This window comes from Somniosus microcephalus, chromosome 2, assembly GCF_052327205.1.
Source record: "Somniosus microcephalus isolate GS21.2 chromosome 2, FLI_Smic_1.0, whole genome shotgun sequence".
In the NCBI taxonomy this organism is placed as follows: Eukaryota; Metazoa; Chordata; class Chondrichthyes; order Squaliformes; family Somniosidae; genus Somniosus; species Somniosus microcephalus.
Window position 1 is genome coordinate 297,376,415 of NC_140988.1, and position 12,448 is coordinate 297,388,862.

At 42.0% G+C, this 12,448-nt stretch overlaps 1 protein-coding gene across 4 annotated transcripts in view; it reads left to right on the forward strand.

Moving 5' to 3' along the window:
* Window positions 1-2,915: 2,915 nt before the first annotated feature.
* LOC147123467 (putative E3 ubiquitin-protein ligase HERC1) overlaps window positions 2,916-12,448 on the forward strand; it is a 491,571-nt gene continuing 482,038 nt past the window's right edge. For 3 of the 4 annotated variants that reach the window (XM_085973346.1, XM_085973361.1, XM_085973355.1), the window contains exon 1: window positions 2,920-3,153. The gene's annotated coding sequence lies outside the window, so the exon portion shown is untranslated. Of the gene's footprint in view, window positions 3,154-12,448 lie in introns of all 4 variants that reach the window. The other variant, XM_085973371.1, reaches the window with a different exon arrangement.

The following is a 12,448-nucleotide window of genomic DNA, read 5'->3' on the forward strand; positions in this document are numbered from 1 at the left end:
AAGGGACCTACGCTTGACTTCACCAATCTTTTTCTCTTCACATATCTATAAAAGCTTTTACAGTCAGTTTTTATGTTCCCTGAAAGCTTACTCTCATATTCTATTTTCCCTTTCTTAATTAATCCCTTTGCCCTCCTTTGCTGAATCCTAAACTGCTCCCAATCCTCTGGATTACTGCTTTTTCTGGCCAATTTATATGTCCTCTCCTTGGATCTTATGCTATCCCTAATTTCCCTCGTTAGCCACGGTTGAGTCACCTTTTTTGTTTTATTTTTATGCCAAACTGGGATGAACACATTCTGTGGTTCATCCATGCGGTCTTTGAATGTTTGCCATTGCCTATCCACCGTTAACCCTTTGAGTGACATTCCCCAATCAATCCTACCCAATTCGTGCCTCAGACCATCGTAGTTTCCTTTAATTAAATTCAGGACTCAAGCAGACCAAGGCCGGCCTGTGAGTAATGCGACAGCGAGGCCACCGATCCACCCTACCATCTCCAGAATCAGTCAGCGAGATGTGGGGATGTGCTTCTGCACGGCCGGCTGACAGCTCAAGAGGTGAGGGGGCTCTGTGTGGGGAGGGTGTTCTCCAGGGACCGGGGGTGTATGTATGTGCAGGGCCGCCCGGGAGAATCCGGGGTGGGGGTGGAGGGGGTGGGGGTGGAGGGGGTGGGGGTAGGTCGCAGTTTGTGTTACCCCCCAACACTGGGAGGCTGGTATTGGTATTGATGATCTGAAATGACCTGGACCCAGAGTGAGCCACCCCCTCCCAATGTGGCTTAAACTGAGATGCAAAACAAGGTGGCGATAAGCCACGAATGATGTTTTACCAACTGTCACTATATCTGTATTGGTTTATGTTTGAAAAAAATAGCAACTCATGGGCCCTGAATTCAGATGTCAGCAGCATAGCTAAGGAGTACGCTGCTGACATCCGAAGGTAATTTGCACTCACCTCATGCGAACACCCCTTCGAGAACTTGCTTTCAAACGCTGCAGAGTTGACCGCAGCGTAGTGACCCAACGGAGCACATTCTGACAATCTTTAAAGTTGTATAAATCAAAGCATTTATCGTTGTGCTGGGAACCTGACAAACAGTTGATTTACTTAATACTCCCAAAGTGAAATTCTGGGTAACCTCAACAGGAATACCGGGGCCCTTTCTTTGTCTCTCCTTTATAGGCATACTAGCTGGGGGAGCCTGGCTTTGCCAGGGCTGTTTTGGGCCGGGCGGTTTAAATCGAGTCCCAGGCTTTGGGGCCTCTCTGTGTCCCTCTGTGAATCTGCTGCCGGGCAACATTTTAAATTGAGTCCCAGGCTTTTGGGCCCTGTCTCTGTGTTCCTCTCTCAATCTGCTGCCGGGCAACATTTTAAATCGAGTCCCAGGCTTTCGGGCCCTGTCTCTGTGAATCTGCTGCCGGGCAACATTTTAAATCGAGTCCCAGGCTTTCGGGCCCTGTCTCTGTGTCCCCCTCTGAATCTGCTGCCGGGCAACATTTCTACCTTTTAAAACCTTCAAAGATGAAAGTGAAAGTACTTATAAAACGTTTTTGGTAAATCTTATGTTATTTTTAAAAGAGATACTAACTTTTTTGAAGCTGGATGAGCAGATTTTGAGCTGGAAGTAAATGGGGTTTTACGTGACTCTGAAATGGAATCTAACACTAAAAAGCTCCCTATACCTCCCCACCTCTCTTTCCTCCTTTAAGACACTCATTAAAACCTACCTCTTTGACCAAGCTTTTGGTCATCTGCCCTAATTTCTCCTCATGTGACTTGATGTCAAATTTTGTGTCTTATAATATTCCTGTGAAGTGCGTTAAAGGTGCTATATAAATACAAGTTGTTGTGATGATACTAAATTCTGTAACTGCAATCTTCTCATGGTAACAATCTGTCATTGTAAATCTCTCATTAACACAAAGTATGTTTATTCAAGATTCACAAACATCAGTTGTTACAAACCTCTCATTGCTTTGCGCTCTGATTATTAACTACTCATTAAAAAAAGGTTACAAACCACTCAATGCTTTATTGTGGGCTTACAAACACTTCATTTTGATAACCTCTTAAAACAAATCTCCCATTATAGCATTGTCTTGTTACAGATCTTTTTGTAATACAATTTTCTCATCGTCCCCTTACACTATGCAACAGGCTTCCTGCGCCTGTTTGCACTAGAATTACAACATTTTCAGCCTAATTACCTCACTCAACGTTTCGCCAGCACTTTCATTTTTAGGAGGAAGTGAAAGACGCAGCGAAGCCTATGTGTAGTCGGAACTTGACAGATCGCAAGTTCGGGATTTAGCGCTTCAGGGCGATGATTTCTACACCAAATCTCTTGATTTTTAAGAATTTGTCTCTTGATTTATAAGATGGTGGGGTAGGCATTACTGTAATTGTTGCATCAAAGTTAAATGTTGAGGACACACCACAGTTGAAATGATTTGCTTGAATACAATTTTTATAAGTTTTTAAGCTATCTCCTGCTGCCTTGCCTCTGACGAGCTCCCCCAGTTCAGGACCTTTTGCAATGAATGAGATTTGCCAAGCATTACTTCCAAAGTAATTAATTGGTTTTAAAACGTTTTAGTCGGTCTTGAGGCTCCGATAAGGCGCCGCATGTGCATTTCTTAACAGTGGTAGCTCCAACAGATTGGCACACCTCCATTTTAACACAGGAACAGAAATCGAATAAAAAAACACACACACAACCGCCAACTACGGTGGCCCCCGAGTACACGGGATCGGCTTCTCGCCAGCTGCGGGGGCGGTGAGAGGGAAACACGCATGCGTTACAGGTATCGTCCGGCTCGGGGGCGTGGTGGGGAAAACGCGTTGACGTCACAATCAGCGTCTCCCTGACGTGCGGGGGTGGGGCGGTACATTGTGCTGTGAGTGTATGACAACAATCGGTACTGTGACAACCAATGGCGGAAGCGGGGAGGCAGCGGCGGCGGTTCAGCGCCTGAAGCCGCTCAGTCCGAAGTCAGAGCGGACGTTGAGGCTGAGCTGTTCGTCGTTACCACAGCGACAACCGAGGGTGGACACCAGGCCCGCATGCGGGGACGTGCGTGATTCTGTGCAGTTGTCGGCGCGAATAGCCGCTGCTCTTTTTCAATAACATTTGGAGGCAAGCGGAGAGAGGTAGGGCCGTTGTGGGACTGGTGGAGCTGGCCGCGTTGTAATTACCCGGGCGGGGGTTGGTTTCCAGGCCGGATCCGAGGGCGGCGGTTCTCTTTGCATGTAGGCCCTCGGCCCCCGATAGACTGGTTAGTGCTTTTAAACCGTGAGTGCGAGTGACAGCTTTGGGCTGATCGGATTATAACCTGGAGGGACGACAAGACGCTTTGTGGCTCTTTTTAAAAAAAAAAAAGCGCACTGTTATCTTTTTGAATCATTGGAGTAGATGGTGTTTCATAATAAATTCCAAACTCCGATTAGAATGTGGGGTGGGGTGGGGGTCCATGATTGCAACACTGTCATAAATCAAATTGGGGACACTGCAGAGCTGCTTTGGAAGTGTCACTCGCCGCATGTTGCAGTGCAGTCAGGGCTGTTCGTGAAACCATGTAATTTCTCCACTTAAGGACACACCGTTCGTAGATTAATGTTGTTACATTGTGAAAATTATACTGCAAGAACATCGGATGTTGCTGGGGAAAATGCATTTTAAAAATCAATTTGCAATTTCCTATTCAATTGACAGATATACTTTATCTCGTTCTGATTGTGGATTTTTGCAGGAGGTGCAACACTTGACACGAGCATTTTGCCCATTTGTCCAAAGGGGATCGGTTAACTGCACATCCTTGCATGGTTATTCAAGAAGTGCCACTTTTTCTTTTCAGTATACCGCACCCATCTGAGGTGAGGTGACATGACACACTCTGCTACTGAAATCTATCAGGCTTGCAGCTGGTTCATTTCAGTCTTAGATGCTAGATCTGCTCGTCAATGTTTTGAAGGGCAGTTAGTATCTGGATGAAAAAGTATCTGGGAAACCTATCCCTTGACCCTCCCCGCCCCCCCCCCCCCACTAATTAATTTAACTAATGTAAATCTTTTCCCAAAAGAGAGGATCCAGTTTTTTTTAATTAGATTATTTGGTAGTTGTTTAATGATACTAATATGACTGACAGTCCACTTTTAACTATACTGAGAATTAGTAATGCAATATTATAGCACCATGCTATTATATACTGAAATGTTAAAGGTACTAAAGGATTTTAGCCTTGATAGGTAGTAGAGGGTAGCAATGATCATATCTAAAACTTGTATGAAATGTACTATATTAATCTCTCTCCTATATATAAAATTCATGATTGCTCACTTGAGAAAGAGTACACTGGCTTATTTTTACACATTCTGCCAAGTTTGAAACAAGATGAAAGGAAACTTAATTGCCTTTGCTGCACTCTATCTTTGATTTTCCTACATTGACTGGATTGGGGTCAGACATAGCCACTTGTCAGTCATGTTAATTGTAGTGCCTTGTAGTGGCAGGATCACAGAAGATGATTGAAAGTATGTTCTGTTTTGTTAATTTTAAAATCAATTAGTGACTGTAATTGCGTGTTTTAACTGTACACTTGCCCTGAAGATTACAGGGTGCTATTAAGTGTGCTATAAAATGTTCATTGCCTTAAGCTAAAATTCTGTGACCAAAGTTACCTTCTTAGTTAGATTTGATTCTCATGTTTTCTGAAAATTGTATTCTTTTGTACCAATGTCAGTTTAGATAATGAGAGCAAACTCCATACCAGGAGTATGAGTTCATAAGCTTAAAATGCAGGAACACTATAATTGTTCAAGATGCTGTCCTTTGGATGTGACATTTACTCAAGGATTGTCTCCATTGGTTCAAAAAATCCCTCAATTTGGAGAGGAGCAAGGAGTATTCTGCTGTCCTGGCCAGCCTTCTCTCAACTAACATCACTAAAAACAGACTAACTGGTCGTTCATCTCATTGCTGGTTTTGTAGAATCCTAGTTGCACAAAATAGCTGCTGCATTTACCTTCCTAGTACTGTATTTCTAACAGTAGAACCTTGTTTAGATTTCACATATCTAGCAGAACAGCTCCTTTTGGTCAGGAAACCCATATAAAAATCACCTTTGCTGCACCTCAGTTTTTGTAAATTTCACAGCAACATGAATGGGATCCACTGTATTTGTCAAACTTAACATTAATTATGTAAGCTTTTGAAAATTATGTATCTAGTAAGCCACTTGCCATTTTATTAGTGTATGCTATATTAGTCATTTTACCTACATTTCACATTTATTATGAGTTCGGTGCTAATGCCAAAATTGGTAACATTTTTTTCTTATCCTGCAAAATTAAACCTTAACATCTGAAATGAAATGTTTCCCCACTTCCTTTTTTTAACTGTCATTAAACCATCAATTGGATTGATATCTCGCCGCTGGGACCAAAATAAGTGTATTGGTAGTCATCTAACTAATGAACAGAAAGATAGGGGTTCAGACTCTACCTGAGAGATGGGGGGACTATTGCAGGGCAGTGGATGAAACTGATCCTTCGTGTCAGATGACGGTGTTATGAAAAAAGATTTCAAAACCTGGCCTTTTCAGCCATAAAAGGAGATTGAGAGAAGATATTTAGATATATGAAAGAGTAAACAGTATGGAAAAGGTAGATCCAGAATACTTCAAACTAAGCAACGATAGGACAAGGGGATAAGTTCAAACTACTAAAAGGAAAATTTAGGACTAATGTTAGGAATTTCTTCACACACAGCATGATCTGCACATAGAATAGACTTCTGGATAGAGTAATAGATTCAGTTGGATGGCATGATACACGGGGGGGAGGGGGCGCGTGGTGCTGTAGGATTTTTCTGGGTGGATGAGCGAAGATTGCCTTCCTCATCTGTATCTATCTCGTAATGGGGGCATTGTTCATTTAATGCAACTTTTAAAGTCTTTCTGTCTGTTCTAGTCAATGATCAAAGTCTCTTTATACAGTAGCTTAGCATATAGCAACCCTTAAAAAGCAGCTCTGCGATCAGATGTTTCCTTTACTGAAACCAAAAGGAAAAACAGTTTGTTAAAAAAAATGAGGGTGGGTGGTGGAGAGAGAGAATTTTCAATAAAAATTCCATAATGAAGTTCAGGAATCGGTGCATTCCAATACTATTAATTTAATTTTCTTATGCTGTTGGTCTTTCTAAACATTCCTGCTCTTCTAGTGTTTTGAGCACAACAGCTAAGCAAAAATGCTTTTTTTTTAAAAAAAACGAAGAAAAGTGTGAACATTAATTTTGGTTCTTTTCAACAGTTTGGTTCTAAAGAAGTATTTCTGGTCAACTTCTCCCTTAATAGGGAAAGAACTGGAATCCAAAGGCATAGGTGACAGTCCTGATATCCTGGCTAATTATCTTAAGAAAACCTACTGGTACCTGAAGGATTTAAATCCTTGAATTATATGGTCTTGCTGTGGGTAAGGTCCTGGTCTTGACGGTGGCGAGGACATGCCACTATAGTGGGGTATCATTCTCAAATAATGGAAGAAATGCTGTAGAACATTCACAGCATCAAAACTAACCATTGTACATAAGCAAAATACTGCGGATGCTGGAAATCTGAAATAAAAACAGAAAATGCTGGACATACTCAGCAGGTCAGGTCTGTGGAGAGAGAAATAGAGTTAACGTTTCAGGTTGATTAACTTTTTCCAGTTCTAACGAAAGGTTGAGATATAACGGGAACGGTAACATAGTGGTTATGTTACGGGACTAGTAATGCAGAGGCCTGGACTAATGATCCAGAGACATGAGTTCAAATTCCAGCACGGCAGCTGGGGAATTTAAATTCAGTTAATTAAATAAATCTGGAATAAAAAGCTAGTATCAGCAACGGTGACCATGAAACTATTGGATTGTCGTAAAAACCCATCTGGTTCACTAATGTCATTTAGGGAAGGAAATCTGCTGTCCTTACCTGACCTGGCCTATATGTGACTCCAGACCCACAGCAATGTGGTTGACTCTTAACTGCCCTCTGAAATGGCCCAGCAAGCCACTCGGTTGTACACAACCACTACGAAAAACAATAATGGCCCAGAAATTCGGGTCGGGGGGCTTCCCGCGGGTGCAAGCCCCCGACCTGCACTTACCTTGCGCGCCGGCCGTTGAGCTGTGGGCCCCCGTGGAATTGCGATCCTGGGCCTCCTCCAACTGCCGGTGCGCAGTGCTTGCGTATCCCAGGGACGCAGTTAGTTCGATGCGTCCCCTGGGATCACGTGGGCCGTGGAGAGCCAATGGTAGCAGGGAATGCTTCATTCATAAGTTTGACAGGAAGACCTGTCAAACTTATAAATACTATAAGCCCCAAAACATCACTAAATCTTCAAATAATTTTTTTTTTAAATCACATTTTTAAAATAAACTATAAATTACCTGAAATAACTATTTTAAATCATTTAAATTTTTGAAAAAAAAAATATTTTCTAACAGGGCTAAAAATAAACTTACCTTTCTTTAAAGTATTTAAAAATAATAAACCTGTGGGAAAAAATGTTTTAATTTTAATTAATTCACCACTTACCTTGTAAAAAGCAGGCCTTGCGATTGCTTTTTACATGTCTAACTTCTGGAGACTTACCCTCCCGGGAAAACCTGCAAACAAAACGAAGTTTGATGCGCACGCGCAGCCTCTCCGGCGCACGCGTTCGACCTCTGAACCCGTTCTTTCAGGGGAACGGAAGTGCCGGTTTCCCGTGCATGCAGGAAACCAGCACTTCCATTGGGCCTACGGGTGAGTACTCCGTGCGTACTCACCCGTGGAGACCCGAATTTCTGGGCCATTAAGAATAAAACCAGACTGACCACCTGGCATTGACCTCGGCACCGGATTCGGACACAACGGCACAACCAGCCCAGTCGACCCTGCAAAGTCCTCCTCACTAATATCTGGGGACTTGTGCCAAAATTGGGAGAGCTGTCCCACAGACTAGTCAAGCAACAGCCTGACATAGTGATACTCACAGAATCGTACTTTTCAGCCACCCACCGGCAGGACAGACATGTGTTATTTCTCTTTGGGAGATAAATATAATACGTAGCTAAGTTTAACCGTGGCAGTGACTAAAGTGGATGTGTGGACATACACAAGATGTAATATAGATACAGCAATAGAAAATACATTCTAGTAAGTCAATAACTATAGAAATAGACAAAAATTTGGTGACACAAAATGTAATGACATTGTGGACCCCTGAGGGCCCTTCACAGATCCGCTGTGTATGGTGTTAAACCTTCAGTTTTCCCACTTGGTCATTATAAGTCTTTGAGTACCAATATCGAAGTGAAACTATTCCAAAAAATGTATTTAAATAGGAAGAAAAATGCGAAAGTTCTTTTCAGCAGTTTAGAGTTGCTGATAGCCAATTCCTGCTCATTGGGGTCAACTGGACTGAATTTAAATTCTCTTCTGCTTTGATAATTTTTTTTGCTTCATTTAATAGTAAACTGGACATTTGCTTTTAAATCCAGTATTCGTGTGCCAGCTCTGAAGTGGGTTGCATATATGATGGGCAATTTTCAGGAGTCAGTTAGTAGGTGAAAACATGTCGATTGTTTAACCTGCTCCTGCTTTCCCTCCAGTAGCCGATACACAACCTTGCGTAGCAGTTTTCCCCAAAATTTACCTTCGTTTCTGCAGAGCGATAAGTTGATGAGATCTGAAGATTGTTAATCTCTTTATTTTTAGAATTTAGTAGTTTGTATCAGCTGTTTGATCTGAAGACTATATTCTAAATCTTTGTGCTGCTGAGAATTAATGAGATGATTATTAGATCCCCATCACTAATGAGCAGAACCTTCCAATGTTCTTTCAGCACAATAAATGTCACTAGAGTTCATTGGAATTACAATAACCTTTAAATAGTGTTACCAGCTATTTCCAAACAAGGCACAGTCTTATTTACTTTATTGAATGCTTAAATTTAATGTTTGATTTTGAATTAAAAGTGCAGCGGATTCACCAGGATGACAATTCAGTTTGACTATATTTAATCTCCTAAAACAAGTTTTATTTTACCACCAACTATTAAAGCATCCCTTTTCCTTGATGCACAGTTATGTACACAAAAAGGTATTAATTCTTTGTGATGTCAACAAGAGGATTTAATGAGAGTTATTTGGTAGTAGTTCAGCAGGAGTTGACATACTCATTAAATAGTGTTAGAGAATGTAGAGGCTCTGATAATCTACTCGTGCTTTGTTCTCACAGCTTATGGTACTGACACCTTTCAATTGTATTATTTAATCTAATAATTCCAGCCCCAGCCACCTGTTATTCTTGTATGATATACACTGTATAGTATATTACTAGAGGACATTCCTCATAATTCCACAGTTTGTGTTACCAACACAATGGATTGTGCCTTTCACTACCTCCAAAACCTGGCTTTCTCTGATGTGTAGCCTATAAAGGGGTGTGTGAGTGACAATGTACTGATGTCTTCATAAAACAAAAGTGTGGTAAATTGTTCTTGATGCCATTCTGAAATTATTTGAGTAGTTACAAATATGGCCACCTCCAATTCACAATCTCGCACTACTTTAAGATTTTAACAACAGAAGTTGCTGATGGTATGTTGCAGGTTAATTACCATGAGAAAAAGCGGTCCATTTTTAAGTTGAGGCTCTTCATCAGAATCATCCTACTCTTTGAGATACCAATGGATCTCCTGTGTATTTTCAGCATTTGCGTATTTTCAGCATTTGCTGTTTTTCATACTTTCAGCATTCATAGTTTTTCTTTTTATCAACGCAAGGATTTACTTGTTACCAAATAACTGCTGACTGATGTCTCCAAAGTAGTTTAGGACCATATGCTGCTTATTTTAATAGGATTAAAACAAGTATTTAGAATGGTTGCAGTATATATTTTATAAATACTTTTTCTCGTTCATACGGTGCATTGGAGCACCACAGAAACAGACACTGGAGGTGTGATTCCCTTCCCCACCAAATTCTTGATCTGAGTTGAAATGCTGTGGTTGGGTGGGGTGGAGGAAGCGGGTAGAGAAGGAGGGAGAGTTTTCTCTTGACCTCTGTTGTGTACCTCCTGGCTCCTAGAAAATACAACATTGAGGGAGACCTGGGAACAAGCAAGAGTCCGCTCTGCTACAGATGGTGTGCAGCTCCGGGGGGGCCTGGAGAGAACACAAAATGACTTGTACCATCATAAAAGTTACTCCACCCAAATGCTGCCCGTATACTTTTAGCTTATCCAAAGCTGGTATTAACCCAATATTATAACTGTAACATAGAAACTTCACTCTCTCTCGTGTATTTCCGACTAAAGGGGAAGTCATGTTTGACAAATTTGCTCGAATTCTTTGAGGATGTAACATACAGGGTGGATAAAGGGGAACCAGTGGATGTAGTGTATTTGGACTTCCAAAAGGCATTTGACAAGGTTCCACACAAAAGATTACTGATCAAGATAAAAAATTACGGGATTGGGGGTAATATACTGGCATGGGTGGAAGATTGGCTATCTAACAGAAAACAAAGAGTTGGGATAAATGGTTCGTTCTCGGGCTGGCAATCAGTAACTAGTGGTGTTCCGCAGGGGTCAGTGCTGGGACTCCAACTCTTTACAATCTATGGTGTGGAGATGCCGGAGTTGGACTGGGGTGGACAAATGTAAGAAATCACACAACACCAGGTTATAGTCCAACAGCTTTATTTGAAATCACAAGCTTTCGGAGCGCTGCTCCTCCGTCAGGTGAAGTGGAGAGATGCATAAAAACACAGCTTATATAGTCAGAGAATAATGTCAGATGTCAGGTGTGATAAATGGCAGTTAGAAAGATTACCTGTAAACATCTGACATTATTCTCTGACTATATAAGTTGTGTTTTTATACATCTCTCCACTTCACCTGACGAAGGAGCAGCGCTCCGAAAGCTTGTGATTTCAAATAAAGCTGTTGGACTATAACCTGGTGTTGTGTGATTTCTTACATCTTTACAATCTATATTAACGATTTGGAGGAAGGGACCGAGTGCAACATATCCAAGTTTGCCGACGATACAAAGATGGGAGGGAAAGCAGTGAGTGAGGAGGACATAAAAAACCTGCAAAAGGACATAGACAGGCTAAGTGAGTGGGCAGAGATTTGGCAGATGCAATATAATGTTGGAAAGTGTGAGGTTATGCACTTTGGCAGAAAAAATCAAAGAGCAAGTTATTATCTAAATGGAGAGAAACTGCAAAGTGCTACAGTACAAAGAGATCTGGGGGTCCTGGTGCATGAAACACAAAAAGTTAGTATGCAGGTGATCAGGAAGGCCAATGGAATGTTGGCTTTTATTGCAAGGGGGATGGAGTATAAAAACAGGGAAGTCTTGCTGCAGTTATACAGGGTATTGGTGAGGCCACACCTGGAATACTGCGTGTAGTTTTGGTTTCCATATTTAAGAAAAGATATACTTGCTCTCGAGGCGGTTCAGAGAAGGTTCACTCGGTTGATTCCAGAGATGAGGGGGTTGACGTATGAGGAAAGGTTGAGTAGGTTGGGACTCTACTCATTGGAGCTCAGAAGAATGAGAGGCGATCTTATCGAAACATATAAGATTGTGAGGGGGCTTGATCGGGTGGATGCGGTGGGGATGTTTCCACTGATGGGTGAGACTAGAACTAGGGGGCATAATCTTAGAATAAGGGGCTGCCCTTTCAAAACTGAGATGAGGAGAAACTTCTTCACTCAGAGGGTAGTAAATCTATGGAATTTGTTACCCCAGAGAGCTGTGGAAGCTGCAACATTAAATAAATTTAAAATGGAGATAGACATTTTCCTAGCAGATAAGGGAATTGGGGGTTACGGGGAGAGGGCAGGGAAGTGGATGTGAGTCTAGATTCAGATCAGCCATGATCCTATTGAATGGCGGAGCAGGCCCAAAGGGCCGTATGGCCTACTCCTCCTATTTCTTATGTTCTTAACTAATCAGGATTCTGGCCTTTTTAACTTTAAAAAATAATTTTATGGGTCAACTACTGCATGGAGTGAGCCTTTGGGACTATTGGTAGCATTCCTGCCTGAGTCAGAAGGTAAAGAGTTTGAGCCCCACTCCAGACCGCCTCCATGAGTGGAGACTATACAATATGGTCTCTAAATACTGAGTTGACATCCAGTGAGATACTCTCATCAGGACGAGTGGCCACTGGCTCAATGTTAGTCCTCCCGCCTCCGAGTCAGAAAGGTTGGGATCGGGACTCACTCCAGGCAGAGCCGGAGTGCCGGCTCTCAATTGTTGTCCAGTGTCACGGCCCCCATCGTAAAGGATAGATGGAGTTCTTTAATCCTTGGTTGCTGCCACCTAGGAGAAGGTACTCTGAAGATAATAAAGGTGATGAAGGCAACGGTAAACCACCTCCGCCATTAATCCTTACTAAATGGATCAA